Source organism: Pleurodeles waltl, chromosome 1_2 (genome assembly GCF_031143425.1).
Source record: "Pleurodeles waltl isolate 20211129_DDA chromosome 1_2, aPleWal1.hap1.20221129, whole genome shotgun sequence".
Classification (NCBI taxonomy): domain Eukaryota; kingdom Metazoa; phylum Chordata; class Amphibia; order Caudata; family Salamandridae; genus Pleurodeles; species Pleurodeles waltl.
In genome coordinates this window covers 955,573,911-955,589,049 of record NC_090437.1, presented here as the reverse complement: position 1 = coordinate 955,589,049, position 15,139 = coordinate 955,573,911, and the positions used below count along the sequence as shown (strand labels likewise).

The window sequence follows — 15,139 nt, the reverse complement described above, 5'->3', positions numbered from 1 at the left end:
GGGTGCTACACTGCAAACAACAGTCGTCTACGTTATGGCAAGCAAGGCACGTGAGCCTCTAACAGCGAGCTGCCGCGGCCTAACCCACGCTCAGTAACCATCATGGGCTCTCAATAAGGGGCTGCCCTCCCTCCTGCCCTCGTTATATTACATAATTCTGATTACACGGGGTTTGTTAAAGTGGTACTTTGTTAGATGCGTTCTCCTGACTAAAACATATCTGCTGCCCCCAGCTGAAAATGCGGCAGTTCTCAGCTTTAGCTTTTACACTCTCACGGGTTGTTGGAACACGTACAGGATTTCCTTTTCTGATACCACTCTGTGTGGTTTCGGAAAATAAACATACTTCCACATCCTTGTCAAATTCTCTCTTTGATCCAACATGATGGGTCGCGACCTCAGCCGGCTTCAGTGCTCATGTGGCAAAACTTTTACAAATGGGATTTGTAAAACCATGTGGCAAATATTATGCAGGTATGTACTGCAAGCAAAACACCACATGGGAGGCAATCAAATCCAGGGACCTAACACAACCCACTTAGAAGCATGGGCAGCGGGAATCCTCCATAGGCGACAAGTAGGAGGGGGGTGTGGAGGGCCCCGGCACTGTATGTTGCAGTAAGTGCATGGAGTACAATACTCCACTGGCAAGAAGCAGCCCCTGGTGTGCTCCAATGTGTCTCAAACAATCATCCTTTACAGTGCTCTGCGTCCCCTGTAATTCTTATGCTGCCTGAGGATCCCGACAAGGTTCTTACAGAGGAGATACTTTGGGAAGTCCTTGGGGGAAAAGCCTGCGCTTTTATTGCATGAGTTGCTGTAGTAAAGAAAATTGTCCTACTACCACACCTATACCACAGCAGGTGCCGAGAGCCAACAAAGGAAATCAGGCATTTAGAATAGTACCCGACAGAATACACAATTAGCCAAAGAACATCTTACAGAATCTTTGCAATGATTTAAAAAAAAAAAAAAAAAAAAAATACAGTTTCCTCAGTATAATTCACATTCGAACTCCTTCTGTGCTATATAGCTTATTGCAATGGCATAAACTCTAGGTAATTAAGCTAAAAACAAACAATGGATATTTAGAGTATCTCACACCACACACACAAAAACGCATCAACAGTAACAGAAAGGTTTCGTTGTACATTTTAATGCCAGTGATGCTAGGGAAGCCTACTTGGACTGCAGCACACTTTTTCTGATGAAGTAACAAGCTGAGTGCATTCAGAAATGCTCAGTGTTTACCCAACCTTGACCACATTCATGCTCTCCAATGGGCCTGAACAAAAAGGCTTCATTAGACACAAGCGACTAGACAAATTTACCACCTACTTGGACCAGATAGCACGGCGTGCAGTTCACCATTCTTTTCACACTTGAGTGGAAGAAAGCTTTGGAGGGTAACTGCGACAGCTATAATCCTGGTGACATCTGGCCTCTGAGCGCTTTCAGTCGGCTGACTTTGGCAGGCAGTGTGTACGGACGCCACACGGTGCACAGCGCTGGCACGTTATTCAGCTTTAAGCCATGCTAATTAAAAGTGCGTCACAGAAAATACCGTCGAGCGGTGTAGAGCACTATTTCAGTTGTAAATGTTTCTAATTTTGGGCGTAGGGAGCAAATTACCTCTTACATTTAACTGTCATTTTTTTAGGGGATTGTTTTTAAGCGGGTATAGTATATTACAAATATATACATTTAATTATAATAATATTACATTTTCATTTTGTAGAATCGATGCTCACTTTACTACTGCAAGTGAACGACTTCCTGTGGTAAGTCACTGCTGATGTCACTAGCCGGCCCCATATTGCGATACCCTTTGGGGGATTTTGTGTTTTCTTAACTGTTCTTTTTGCACTATGATTATTTCCAGGTTATAGGAAATAAAACAAGCCAGTATGTTGTTTATCCAGGGGGAACAGGACAACAGACCTGTAACAAAATGTAGTGTTTGCTACAGTTATCAAGCATTGTAACGAGCATGTTTAGTAGCCCAATTGAAAATGAATTGATGCTTTAATTAGCGTCTTCCAACACACATTAATTATGAATTAGCAGTGGTCAAATTACCCACCAAGCTAGCTCAGCTTTGGGGAGCGGCTACGAACTCCTGCGCCCAAGCCAGAAGTCTTGTAAGTCTACTCGGACAGACACTTCCTCGAGTGTGCAGTAGCTATATCACCAGCACTTGGTGTTCTAAGAAACATGCTCTGCTTGAATGGATTGCTTACCATAATGTAAGGAAAGTAAATTGTTCCTGGCCCCTTCAAATATTTTTTGTTATTTCGAGTTTGAGCTATTTCTGGAATTCGTTAGAGTGCTTAGGAAAGTCAGAAGTTTGTGTTCGTAAATTTCTGACTTTCTAGTGACCTACTGTGAAGCCAGACCAAAGAAAATAAAACATGACAAAAGACACAATAAAATAATAAAGACACATTGTGAAAGCCCATGAGGATATGGGTGAAGCAAGATGGCCATGAAAGAGAACAACAAAAAATAGAAAGGAAAGAAGCATTTATACATCCAATAGGTCTTGGCTTTGTGACTTAGTGGCTTTGCCAATGCCTTTGTGCGAACCTGTACCGTTCTGACAAGATACTGTGTAACACCTGAAAATAAAAGATGCAATGACACAACTGCATCAGCAGTGTTCTTTTGTAGGCATGCATGCACGCATGAAGACGTGTGACATGTGTTGGGGAGAAGCACATGAGCGAGGACGTAACACTGAGCGCAGGTGAGGCAGGGAGTTTGTCAGGGAAAAGCATGCTAAAGAGAGCTTGCAACACGAGCGAGAGAGCAACATGGAGAACAGATGAGGAAAGCACACAAGGGACTGAGCTGGAAATGGAGTGGTTACTCATAATGAAAAAAAATAATTCCCTAAAACTGTGCAGAGTACAGAATCCAGCCAATCAGAGATGGCCAAAAGAGTATTTAGGGGCAGGACAAACTGAGAAAAGGAATGCCACAGAATAAGAATCAAGCAAAGGAGAGTGACAATAAAGCCAATCAATGGTAAGCAATGAGCATGTTGTAAATCCCTGAAACTTTTTCGTAAACTCATGTCATTTGTAACAAGGCAGCTTGCACCGTCTGGTAGACCTAACCTAAAAATAGAGGAATAATAGCCATAATCGCAGAGAGACAGAGAACCATAAACACAGGAGACAAAGAAGCAAAACAGCAGGCCAGATATTACAGGCGAATCCATCCATGCATATTTTACTGTGCTTGTAAGCTTGTCTTAGTTCTTGTAGCTGGTCCAATATAAAGAAATATTTTTCTTCACAGAAAAACACTTTCCCTTCAGGCTTTCCGTAGTGGTGCTTGAAGCGGTAGAACTGGGGGCCGATGAAAGATATTCCATGGGATCAAGCCAAGGTATTGGCCAGAAACCCTTTAAAAGATTCACTGGAGCTTACTTTAAAGTGCGGATGAATGCTCAAAGTGCAATCTTGTAGAGTGATGCACTGTGAACTAAATGATTTGCCCACCAATTACACTAACGCAAATGCTGTGACACACTTTGTAATGGTATAAAGTGGTGGCTCCAACGCTCCTTCATTAGAAGCCATCACCTGTGTGCAAAGACTCAATGATTATCAGTGAAATAAGTCTGCTTTATATATTCACAAATTAAATGGCTTCTGAGCACTCAGAATAACATACTTGCTATCAATACATGCATTTCTAAAATACATTTGGCTTGATGGCAAAGATCTACACCTTTGTGCCTCATTCACACCTAAACTGGTTTAACATTTTACTTGCATCAGAAAAATAACAAAAATACATTAATGCTGAATTCTATTTCCTCCAAACTTTAATGAATGCTCAATCATACCAGCGAGGGCGTTCAAGACGTTCTGAAGGTGCATCGGAAGAGATTTCTTGAGTGTACAGGAAGAATCATAAAAAAAAAAAAGTAAAGCAATAAACCTGATCATAAATCTTTAAACCAACTAATTTCGTGATCTCTCGGTCCATTGATTGGCCTTAAAAAATGTTTTTCTGTATTCGTGGAAAATCACCAAGGAAGGGCCCAAATGTTGGTCAATATTCAAGAAGAATATGCAACTTCCTGAGCGGTCAGCAGAATTGGCAGTTCAGACTGAACATAAATCTTTACGCTGGGGTAGTAACAGCGCAGTTGTCAATGAGACCTACTGGATAAAACACAAATAGAGTGACTTTGGGTCTGCCCACCTTAGCCCCTGGCCTTTTAGACAATTACATTTCAGGCACTGGCTTGAGGATTTCTCAATCACCTTTTGCTTCAGACCAGTGAGCCATTTCTCTCACCTCAGTGCCTCATACTATTGTCTGGTTAGTGTGTTCTTTCATCTCCCTCGTGCCTTCATTGCACAGAACTATTATACAAGGGAGCTATCAACATAGATGTTTGAATTTTACATTTGCCAGACTCTAATGTGCCAATGCAACTTCTGCATATGTTAAACTTGCAACCGCAGACTTTCACATCACTGGTTTACTTGAGCAAACAGTGTGAGACTGGACTACACTCCCACAGCTCTCACAAAGATATAGCCATTATAGCCCACTCTGTGTCAATTCACATCACTCAGCAGGGACTTAGACATCACTTCATATACGCGCTGGGCAGTCCCATTTTATATCAGATCTAGTTTAGAATGATAGCAACACGCGCCATGACTAGAGTCTGCACAACCACACACTGGTGCGCCGAGGCTGCACATTCTGCTTCACTGAATTATCACACTTGTACAGAATGAACTCCTGGACCATGTTATAGAGGTATACAAAGGTTTCAACAGAAGGGAGGGCAACGATTATTGTTTCAATTGCCCTCCCTGGGAGGCCTCTCGCAGATATATAGCTTTCCTTCTCTTGCATCACTGGTGTAGTATGGAACAGCTACCAAAGGTGCAGGCAAACACTTAAAAAGGTATTACCCCTCTATTCCAAGAGACATTTAGTTTAGGCAAAGTCTTTATTTCAGTTACGTCTCCTTCTGAACCAGATCTCTGATACGAACATTGAACAGAGCACGGATGTTATCAAGAGCAGTTGCAGCAGGTCAGTGAGGGTAACTCAGTAAGCTTTTTCGCTGCAACTGCATGTTATCTATCTTTGGCAGAACCAATGCGGGAGCCCGTTTGAACGGAGTTAAAGTAACAAATGTTTAGTCTCTGCAAGGGCAATCAGTAGTGAGGCCAGGACTCCGCAAGAGCAGGTGTGAAATGCTGGCTAACTACGCACGATTGTTTACAAAATAGTAGCACATTCTGGCCGGCTCCAGCCAGTCCAGTGTCGCAGGGGCTGGCAGGCAGAGAGCCCTAAAATCGAAATGGTTCTAAATATTACGACGCCTTGTAGTTGAAAACGGCAGCAGGGAGAGTATGGCAGTTTTCAAATTGTAGAATAATCAGCATTTCACTGACGGGCCCATGGGGGGGGGGGGGACTCTGTAAACAAACAGCAGGCCAATGGCGCAAGAAGAAAACGTGAGATTTTATGGGAAACAGCGTCGTCTGCCTATTTCACAGGGCCAGGCCTTTAAATTAAGTTTAATTCGGGTTCTTTGTGCCTTTGATTGCGAACAATTAAGCTACACTGCTGCATTTCCTAGGATATTAACGTTACCGTCAGCAAGGCAAAAAGCAACCAGGAAAGGAGCCTTTCAAACATGGCTGCATGAAAGGGAAGGATATGCAGAGCGCCGGGGAGCCGGTTACAGGAAGGGGCTCACATCTGAGCAAAGACTGAAACTACTGTGCGCTATACAAGTGTTAATGAACAGCAACATCCTTAAATAGTCAAAAGGTTATACTGGGATTTCCAGCGTCGAAGACCCTGTATGACCAGGACACTCCTCCGAGAGTAGAACTGGACGAATAAAATGGCGTTTCTATAATCGGTATACTGGAAGCAGGGTCTCTCCAACTGCATAAAGTTATTAAACGTATACAAAAAAAAAACTCATATAAAAATAAACTCCTGTGGGATTTAGGCACTATAGCGAAAGGTCGGTCTCCCTAGGCAAGTGACCTGACTGCAGCATCGTAAGAAGGATAAAAAGCCGAGTCAACCCTGCCTGTTAATTAACACCTGGCCTGCAAGTTACCTAAATTATCCCAGGGAGGGACATGGCCCAGTGTATCATTTACCAGCTGGCTGATGTACGACATATTTTACTTTTCCCCGTTTATTCTAAATTCAGCTAACTTCTGATGGTGGCATTCCGATGAACTACCATACACAAACATGCCAGTAGCCAACAACACCAGACTTTGAACGTGTGACCCACTCGCCAAGTAATGTGTTTCCTCGTCCTATTATTTAAATACGGGGTTCCCCTGTCATTTATGAGCCACTCCACTTGTGTTCCAATGGTTCAGCCTAGATGACGGGATTATAACCCGAGTCTACTGCATCCAGGTGGTAAATTGAATTATAGGACCGACCTTTTAACACTACGAATACAAACAAGTGAATTGGATTAACGAACACAAAATCATGACTGGTCCTACTGACCAATGAGCAAGCGGAAAACATCTCACTCCTTTATTACGAGCGTGCTGCAAATCCGAGTCACCCTGCTTTATCTTTCCAACGAACTTCGCTTTTCAGTTCGGTGATTTTACCGGCCCTAAAGTGCGTGGTGCAAGTTGAAGTGTATTAGAATTCTTCGAAAACCATCAATTACTGCCAGACCTTCATGTCCCACAACTTTTACAGCCGACAGACAAAAGATGGAGCCTTTCTATAGTACAATGTATACAGAGACAGGCATCCTGGCTCCGCTCTAACGAGGCGTCGAAGAGAGTGACAGTTGTCGCGCCTGGCAGATGGGTGCGCTGTCTGCGCTTCCACATGTGGTCACGGGTTCGTAAGCACCCAGGGTGGAGAGGCGCCTTGCTTCTCCGGGCTACACACGACGGACACCTTTACTGGGGCCTCGCATCAGAAGGCCTCTGAGGCTCCTCGCTGCTCCCTGGTCCTAAACATGGCCGCTCTGGTGCAGCTGCCACGAGTCTGGACATCACTGCAGACTGGCAGCAGAGGCCCCTTGTTTTTACCCGACTCCTAAACAGGGATGCTCTCATGCAGATGCCACGAGTCTGAACGTCACCGCTGCTGGACGACAACAGGCCCGGGCTGCGCATCACTTCACCTGACTCCACACGAAGGCCGCTCTCACACTGCTGCCTCGAGACATGAACAACGTCACTGCTTTCCTTGTGTTCGCCTGACTCCAAAACATGGCCGCCCTGAAGGAGCTGCCACGAGTCTGAACGTCACCGCCATTGGCGTCAGAGGATCCTTGCTTTGCCTGACTCCAAAACATGGCCGCTCTCATGCAGCTGTCACGACTCTGAGCAACGTCACCGCTGCTTGGCGTCAAAACGTCTCCCTTCTCCTGACTCTGCAAGAAGGTCGGCCCCATGCAGCTACCACGAGTCCGGGCAGTGGCACTGCTGCTTGAAATCATCTATTAGAGCTTGGACTTTGCTTGCTGCACGCCCCACGCTTCGAAGTGCACAGCACTTAAGCAAGCACGCAGTCTCTGGGAAATATTCACTGAAGCATATACTACCTCCGCATAGAAAAACCCGACACAATACTTAAGTAACAATGAAGTGGACAAAAAAAAAAAAAAAAAAAAAAAAAAAAAAAAAAGTAATACCGGGGCTCAAACCATGTAACATATAGCAATATAACGCAAAACAGGGAGGAGGAGATGCAATACAATCGTTTCTCACAATTGCCATTCAAAGAGTCTAAAAGAAGGGATGAATTCCAGACACATGCTGGTGGTAGCAGACAAAAAAGTCAAACTGACGCAACATTATTACAAATAACTGCTTGGCAACCTATTGTGGAAAACTCACCAGGCAAGTGAGTGGAGCTTCACACATTTACCATATGAGCTTGTGGTGTATTATTCCTTCGCACCCTGACAAAGCAGTAGTCGTGCCCTGGCCACACAACACGCTCTAATGGAAAGCGCGCAGTTACCTGTGGAACCACAAGGGATGGGGGTTAATTTAGTAATCCTTTCTTTTCAGCGATTAGCCGCTTCAGCAATGAAGCCTTAGAAACCGCGAGCTACCCTTGTTCGCCAACAGGGAAACAAAAACGCTCATGAAAGACAACACAGAAAGGATTACAACGCTACTGTAACACTCTTGGCTACAAAGCCAGGTGTGCAGTCTTTGCACACCAGGTTTCAACTCTGGGCCTATTCGTAAACAAAACTTGCCCCACACCAACCACTAGCTGCTGCTACTAGGGAGCATTTGACTGCTCCATGATTATTATTAAAAAATGTGAATAGAAAAAAGAAATCCTACAAGCTGTTGCTCAGCAAAGTGATGACAGCTGAAGAAATGCTCCGTCTGGTTTACTGAGTGGGTCTTTGTGCTAAACGGAGGTTTCCACGCTGCCCAGGTATTTGATGCTTCCAAGCAAGACTGTACCTGTGCTGTTGATGTCAGTCGTAAACACACAGGACGTCAAAACCTCCGCTGACCCCTATGCAGGATGGGAGCTCGGGAGGGACCTCACCCTCGGCAAGTACCTCATAAACCACAAGGCAATGATCTGAACCATGGGCTTCGAACTGTAATCAGAGGCCCAATGTTGGCACCCAAGAGCAGCGGGGTTTAAACGTTCTTCTGATACAGGCAAGTAGCTGATCTACAGGGCACGCATCACTTCCCAAAAGTCACAACGTCTATAAACGGGCACATTCTTACCTTACAACGTCTTAACATTTCTCTTACTGTATAACCCCAGTACGTGGAGAATAGCATGGGGAGGAGAGGGGGGGTGGGTGAGGGGAGGTTGAGCACTGAAGAAGTTGAGAAGTTTAGGGGCCAGTGCAGAACGGGTACCTGCGCTATGCTCTTAGCATGTTAACTGCCCCTTTCAGCTAAACACGATTCCTAACACGTTTATCATGCACACACTACAGCAGGACAACTGTTTTGACCAAGAAATCGGTCAACAGACCCTCGCATTATCCAATGCAGGATATAACCTAAGCCAGGATGCGCACCATCCTCTGGTAAACAACAACGGGGATAGGATCCTATGCAATGCTTTCAGTGCAAAGATGGGACTGTTGTGGCACCGCAGTCCAGGCAACATGAAAGGTGAGAGCCAGTTTGTCAGTCAGGTGCTGGTGGGCAGCCACATAAACCAGAGATGTCTTGAGTCCACAGAACTTGACAGTGCTCGTCCACTCCTGGATGTGCAGAAGACAACATGAGATCACTGTGGAGGTTCCCTCGACTTACCTATGATGTGCATTAAATAGAAGCCACCAGAAAGCAAACAATAACTTGTCAGGTAGCTGCTGAAGATGTGGGAGGTTGAAGATCAGTGATCCTTGGGAAGATCGACTGATACCAGCATCAGAGGATGAGGAGGGGGCCGCATGAGGAAAGGATGAAACCTACTTCAGTTCAGTATTCAAACTTGACATGGTATATTCTTCGGTGGTACACTGATGCAGAAGCGGGCCATGGACAGTCAAGTCAAGAATGATCCATTTGCAGGTGTGAGGACATCCTCTGTCTGAGAGAAGCTCTTGCATACTATCCAGATTGTTGGTTTCTGTGGTGCGACAAGAGCAGAAGTGGGAGTGATAACCATGCACGAGGCGCTGCATTCATGGGAGGTGGGGCTGCAAGATCGCAAACATTTTAAATACGTAAGATGCGCTTAGGAGTCCAATGACCGGTTTTACTTTCCCTTAACTTCCTCGTCTTTAATGGGCTACTCATGTAGTGCGGTGGTGATGGCAAGTTTCGGGTTGAGTGGGAATATCTCTGCAGCTGAGTGAGTTGTTCGTGAACTAAGACAAGCCTAGGTTCATATTAGCATATTACAACTGTGTAATAGAGATATTAATACATTCCCACAGCAGTGGTGCTAGGTAGCGTATGTGGCTTTACTTAAAAGTGGTTCCTTCTTAAATAAGCTGAGCCCCATTTTCTAAGGCCTTCTGCAGCAGAGTTACGCATATTCATACTCCAGCACATTCCCCGTCACTTTCTCAGGTGTTTGGATGCCCTATCACCAAAGCCGATTATCAAAAAAAAAAAAAAAAGTTTACATTCCACTTTATTAAATTAAAAAAAGACAAACAGGTCTAGTGAAAGTGAAAAATGTTATTAGCATATTAGCAAAGTTAATTAAAACCATCGCTATACGCACGTTCGTACTATATAAACACTCAAACATACTCTCTATTTAAGAATTAAATGCACATATTTTTTTTTAGCTTATTCTGATCCTAAATCAGGTAATAAAATATTAAACTTATACATGATTAAAGCCTACTGCACTAGTTTCATCCTTTGTTCTTTGTCTTAAATTCAGGGACTTGCTTAGGCAAGTGTGAGAGCGACGTTGAGTCATGGTTACTAAAAATAAAACAGACAAACGCGTCTAGGAATAGACGAATGATAAAATTACGACTCGGAAATGAATAAGAACGGAACCAAAACAGCAGAAAAGCCACATCGCGAGTAGACCAGCATAAGCTAGTAAAGAGCGGCAACAATCGCGCAAAAAGGAAGGCCCCATTACATGGGTACACTCGCAGGTCTACGGTTCACGGATAGTAAGAACTTGGGGCTTCCCTCCCACGCCCGGGCCACTCACCTAGAAGTTCAAACGGTTACAAAGGGCCCAAAGAGCAAAGTATTGCCACTTGGACCAAGCACAGGGGAAGAGCAGGCAACAGCCAAGCAGAATAACTAAGAACTGACAAAATAATACCGACACAATGACATGTAGATGGCACAAGGATGACAACAAGGACACGCATCTGAATTCATTACAGATGGAAAGCAGAGTCCAGCCGGGAACGTGTAAATGCTCTTGTTTGTTCAGATTACGCACAAAGGCTGCGTGTGGGTCTTCGCTCGACAAATAATCGCTAACCCTACAATTAAGAGATTTCGTTACAATGGCCGTCTCAGAAGAGCAGAGAAATCCGCTTTGACTGCTAGCACCTTGAGGGTGCTGCAAACAGACACGGGCAGCAAAAACAAACAACGCTGTTGGCCTCAAAGCAGACTGTGTGTACCCAGAAGGCCACCTGCACACCCACCGATGGAGGCTGCAACCCATGAGGACAGTCACAAAACAGCCGAATTCTGTCACCAGAAAGTCGTACCATGACGAGTTGGCAAGCGGTTCGGTTCCAGAATTCAGTCACGAAACTGCGATAGTTCGTTTCGAAATGGACAATTTTAGTAGGGTTAACAGGTGACCACCATGGCCTAAATGACACTGCAGCCCAGTGCTTGGTATTCGATGAACAATCAAACGCGTTCTGTGGGTGTAGTCATAGACACCACTGGCAACAATGATGTTAAAACCCCCAGAACTGGACTCATCGGTAACCCTACATTTCAATAATGGGGTGTTGGGGCAGTCAGGCCCCCAGACCCCTAAGGCAAGTTAAGCAATCTGAGACACCTACTGCCATTGGATTTGCGGGATGCTAGTGGGACAAGGGACTTTTTTCTGGAGTTGAGCGCAAGGTGTTGTTCTATTTTCCTTCTCTCCCGGAAGACCCAAAGATTCTCAAAGATGGTACCAGGTTTTCAGGCAGTTGGGCCGACCCATATGACTGGTAGAACTCGAAGGTGAGCGGGATAGTTAGCTCAGAGGGGGCGAGAGATAAAGGGCTATTGGAAGAGGGGGAGTGGTGCATGGACGTCATTTAGGGCTCGAAGCTGCGACCCCTGGCTTGCCTTTGCGACCCCTGGCACTGCCTCTACAAAGACTGACTCCAGATGTGGCAAATTAAGTGTCAGAAACAGAGTGGCAGCTCGTCCTCATAAACGTCAATTGAGGCTCCACTTTCTTTATTTTCTGTCAATTTTGTATGGCACTAATAGTGAAAAATAGCATATTGGCATATAGTGGCAGGTCTTGCTTAACCCGTGCACAGCTCTCAGCTATCCTCATATCATAGGGGTGACCTCCAGACAGCAATGGTCTCTCTGCCAACAGCACTAAGCATTCTGGGACTTGTAGTCCCCTGGCCCAACAAAACATACGATCCTACAGGTCCCAACATGCATAGCGTTGGTGTCAAAGCTGGGACTGACTAAAGTCACTCATTACTTAGGGCCAGTTGACAGTAAAGTGAGGGGGTGCTTCGGTCACAAGAACACGGAATTAGAACAAATTTTTTTTGCCTGCCAAACTTCTTTTAGATCAGTGATGTCCGGTGAGGACCAGATCCATGACAAAGATAACCGGTAATTTAGTAAATATATTCCATTTTGGTTTAATGTGCATACATTTCTTGTGAGGATACCCTGAAATCTAGTCCTACATCAAACTCGTGGTTTAGGCAGAATGGCAATCTGGACAGTGCTTCATAAATAAAAAAGAAAAACAGAAAATGAAATATACTGCAGAAACTCAGAAAAAAACGAGTCTGAAAAGAGTACTCTATCATTATAAAAAAAACTGCAGTTTTCATAGGTCTTTCCAAAACACTTGTGGTTTGGCTTTAATGTGTTAACAATACATTTTCTAGCGGATCTCTAACCGTTTAGGAAAGTAATGTCCCAAGAAGGCACTCGTCCAACACGTTCAGCAAGGATTCCCTCCAATAAATAGAGAAGAGTAGCTTATTGGAGCTGCAGGTGATAGGATGATAACGTGTGTGGAAGCGTATGCCTGTAAACAGCCATCTAACGTCAAAACAAAGTTATTTCTAAAAGGAGTAAAAATGGCAGTTTCTGGTACCTCAAAAAGAGGCCTACTCACTGAATGGGCACTATAGGCCTGTCGCCTCCCTCTCTGGCACAACAGACTCAATTCATTGATAGTCTTGCAGAAATTTTGGAAAGTCACCTTACAAAGGCATCTCCCTTCTTGATACCCATATTACAGCTGAGACAGGTCCTTTGCTACGCTTCTATTTTGGTCTGCTGTTTCAAAAACCACCACAAACACGCTGCCAATGGCCGCTCAAAGGGCATTGAATGTGCCCAATTATTTACAGCAGGGATAAGAACTGAACCCTGTATACCAACTTTGGATCTACAAGCAAGAATCTGAACGAGGGTGTTCTGACTGACTAGTCCACAGCCACTGATTATCACGGTTCTTCTGATCCTACCATCTACTAACCTGGACGATCGGGGGACTTTTTGGGTCCACCACAGTACAGTGTGTGGGTTGTGAAGGAAGATTATGTCCCCAAGTTAGAGGGGGCAATTTATTTGTAGATCATGATTCAGAGGGCTGTTGGTCTGGCAGGCTTTGGAGGTGGTGAGCCCCAGAGGCTACCTCAGGCCAGCGTAGAAAAATAAATAAGTAAAGTAGTAACATACAGGATGAGCGGTGGTAAAAAGGGAGTGTGACTTATGCATAGGGAATGGGGGGTAGGCAGGTCAGCTAGCTACACAAACACAAAAGCCAATACGGAGATACTGAGAGTTCCAAACAAGATGGCAAACAATATCTCAAACAAGCATTGGCAAAGCCAATAAGTTTCACATATGAAAGATCTATTGTCAATGTTTTTAGACATCTTGTACAGCACCGTGGACTACTGTACAACAAAGTTTAAAGTTATAAAACTTCATCATTGATTGCGCCATAGTGCTTTCTTCTTTAAAGCCATTTTGCAGAGCTGCCTGTGTTGCTTTGTGAGACGTCTAAACAGTAAACAAAGCCAAATAGCACTTGCATCTGCAACAAATATTTGGCTTTGTTTAATGTGTTTCGTGGGGAGCAGGGTTGGAGGGGGCAAGGGGAACCATGGGAGAAGGTCGGGTGGCACCCAATATGAGGTAGGCCTGGGGAAGAAAGAGGGAGTAGCAACACAGAGGATGAGTGGAGTGCCGAGGGGGTAAGCAACACGAGAAAGGTGTGGGGGAGGGGGAAGGGAACAGCAGCACAATGCAGAGGTAGTGGTGTGGGGGGGGGAGGGAGGGACTGTGACACAAGCACACATATAAAGTGCATTTTATTTTAAATAAGTACCTGCAGGAGCGTGCAGCCAGTAAAAGGACATTGGACAAGACAGAAACTGTACTTGGTCCATGCTACACAGGAGAGACAGACACTTGAAGACCTAGCAGGAAATAGGAACCGATCAGAAGAGTTTGTCTATAAAAAATAAATAAAAAATTGGTTCTGATGGCTGTGGTCAGGGCAGCAGGACCATGCATTTTTTGCTGACTGGGCATTGCCTTTCACCTTCCATTTGAAGGAACCAAGCTGGATACCCCAGCCAAGCATTTCAAACCTGAAACCGTGATATTATATAGTCCAAGAAAAACACTGTCGTAGACAGTAAGTGCAAAATGATGGAATACGCAACGAGGGCCAGACAATGAAAACCGCATACTTCTTAGAAATATGAGATACATTCATTGTGTCTTGCTCGGGCTGCGGCCATCGGACACCTCGTATTGAGTTTAAGATGGAAGACAAAGGCTGCGTCCGCAGCACATTCTTACCCCGTAGATCAAAACAAAGTTGACAATCCGAACCAGCTGTGGGAACAGCGACTGTTTTCCCATGCTTCCAAGCGCACCCACCTCCCAGGCAAACAAACCCAGCGAGCAAGCGACTGTACCCGAGAACACATGCCAGTATTTACAGTGCGAGTGCGGGGACATCCTCTGCCCGGCTTCTAGCAGTTCACAGCCCCGCACTAACACACCAAGGCGACGAGCAGTTTGCCGCACGGTCCGGTCGGTTTATTGTCCCTCAGCCATCATATCATGGGGAACAGCCTTTATCACGCAAGTAAATATTTCTACCTTTACCACGTAGACAAGTATTATTTTCCTTTTTAAATAACTGTTTTATGTTATTCAAAAAGTAGTGTAGATGAGGGCCGATGTAAATGAAGGTAGGGGTAATTTTTAGTGTTCTGAGTAGGTACAGGAGGGTAAGGGTGATATCAGGGATTACTGTGGGTACAATTTAAAAGGAGGCCGCTGTGATTAATTTTAGGGTTTAGGGATGGGTGACAGTAAAATAAGGTAACGGTGATTTTAGGGTTCAGGGTAGGGAAGAGGTAAAGGGAGGTTAGGATGAAAAAAATAAATATAAAAGGGGCTCCCTTCCAAACACACACACTAACACCCAC

At 44.8% G+C, this 15,139-nt stretch overlaps 1 protein-coding gene across 2 annotated transcripts in view; it reads right to left on the bottom strand.

Moving 5' to 3' along the window:
* Positions 1 to 15,139, bottom strand: part of DLC1 (DLC1 Rho GTPase activating protein) — a 1,219,048-nt gene that overhangs the window by 36,979 nt on the left and 1,166,930 nt on the right. The gene's annotated exons all lie outside the window — the stretch shown is intronic.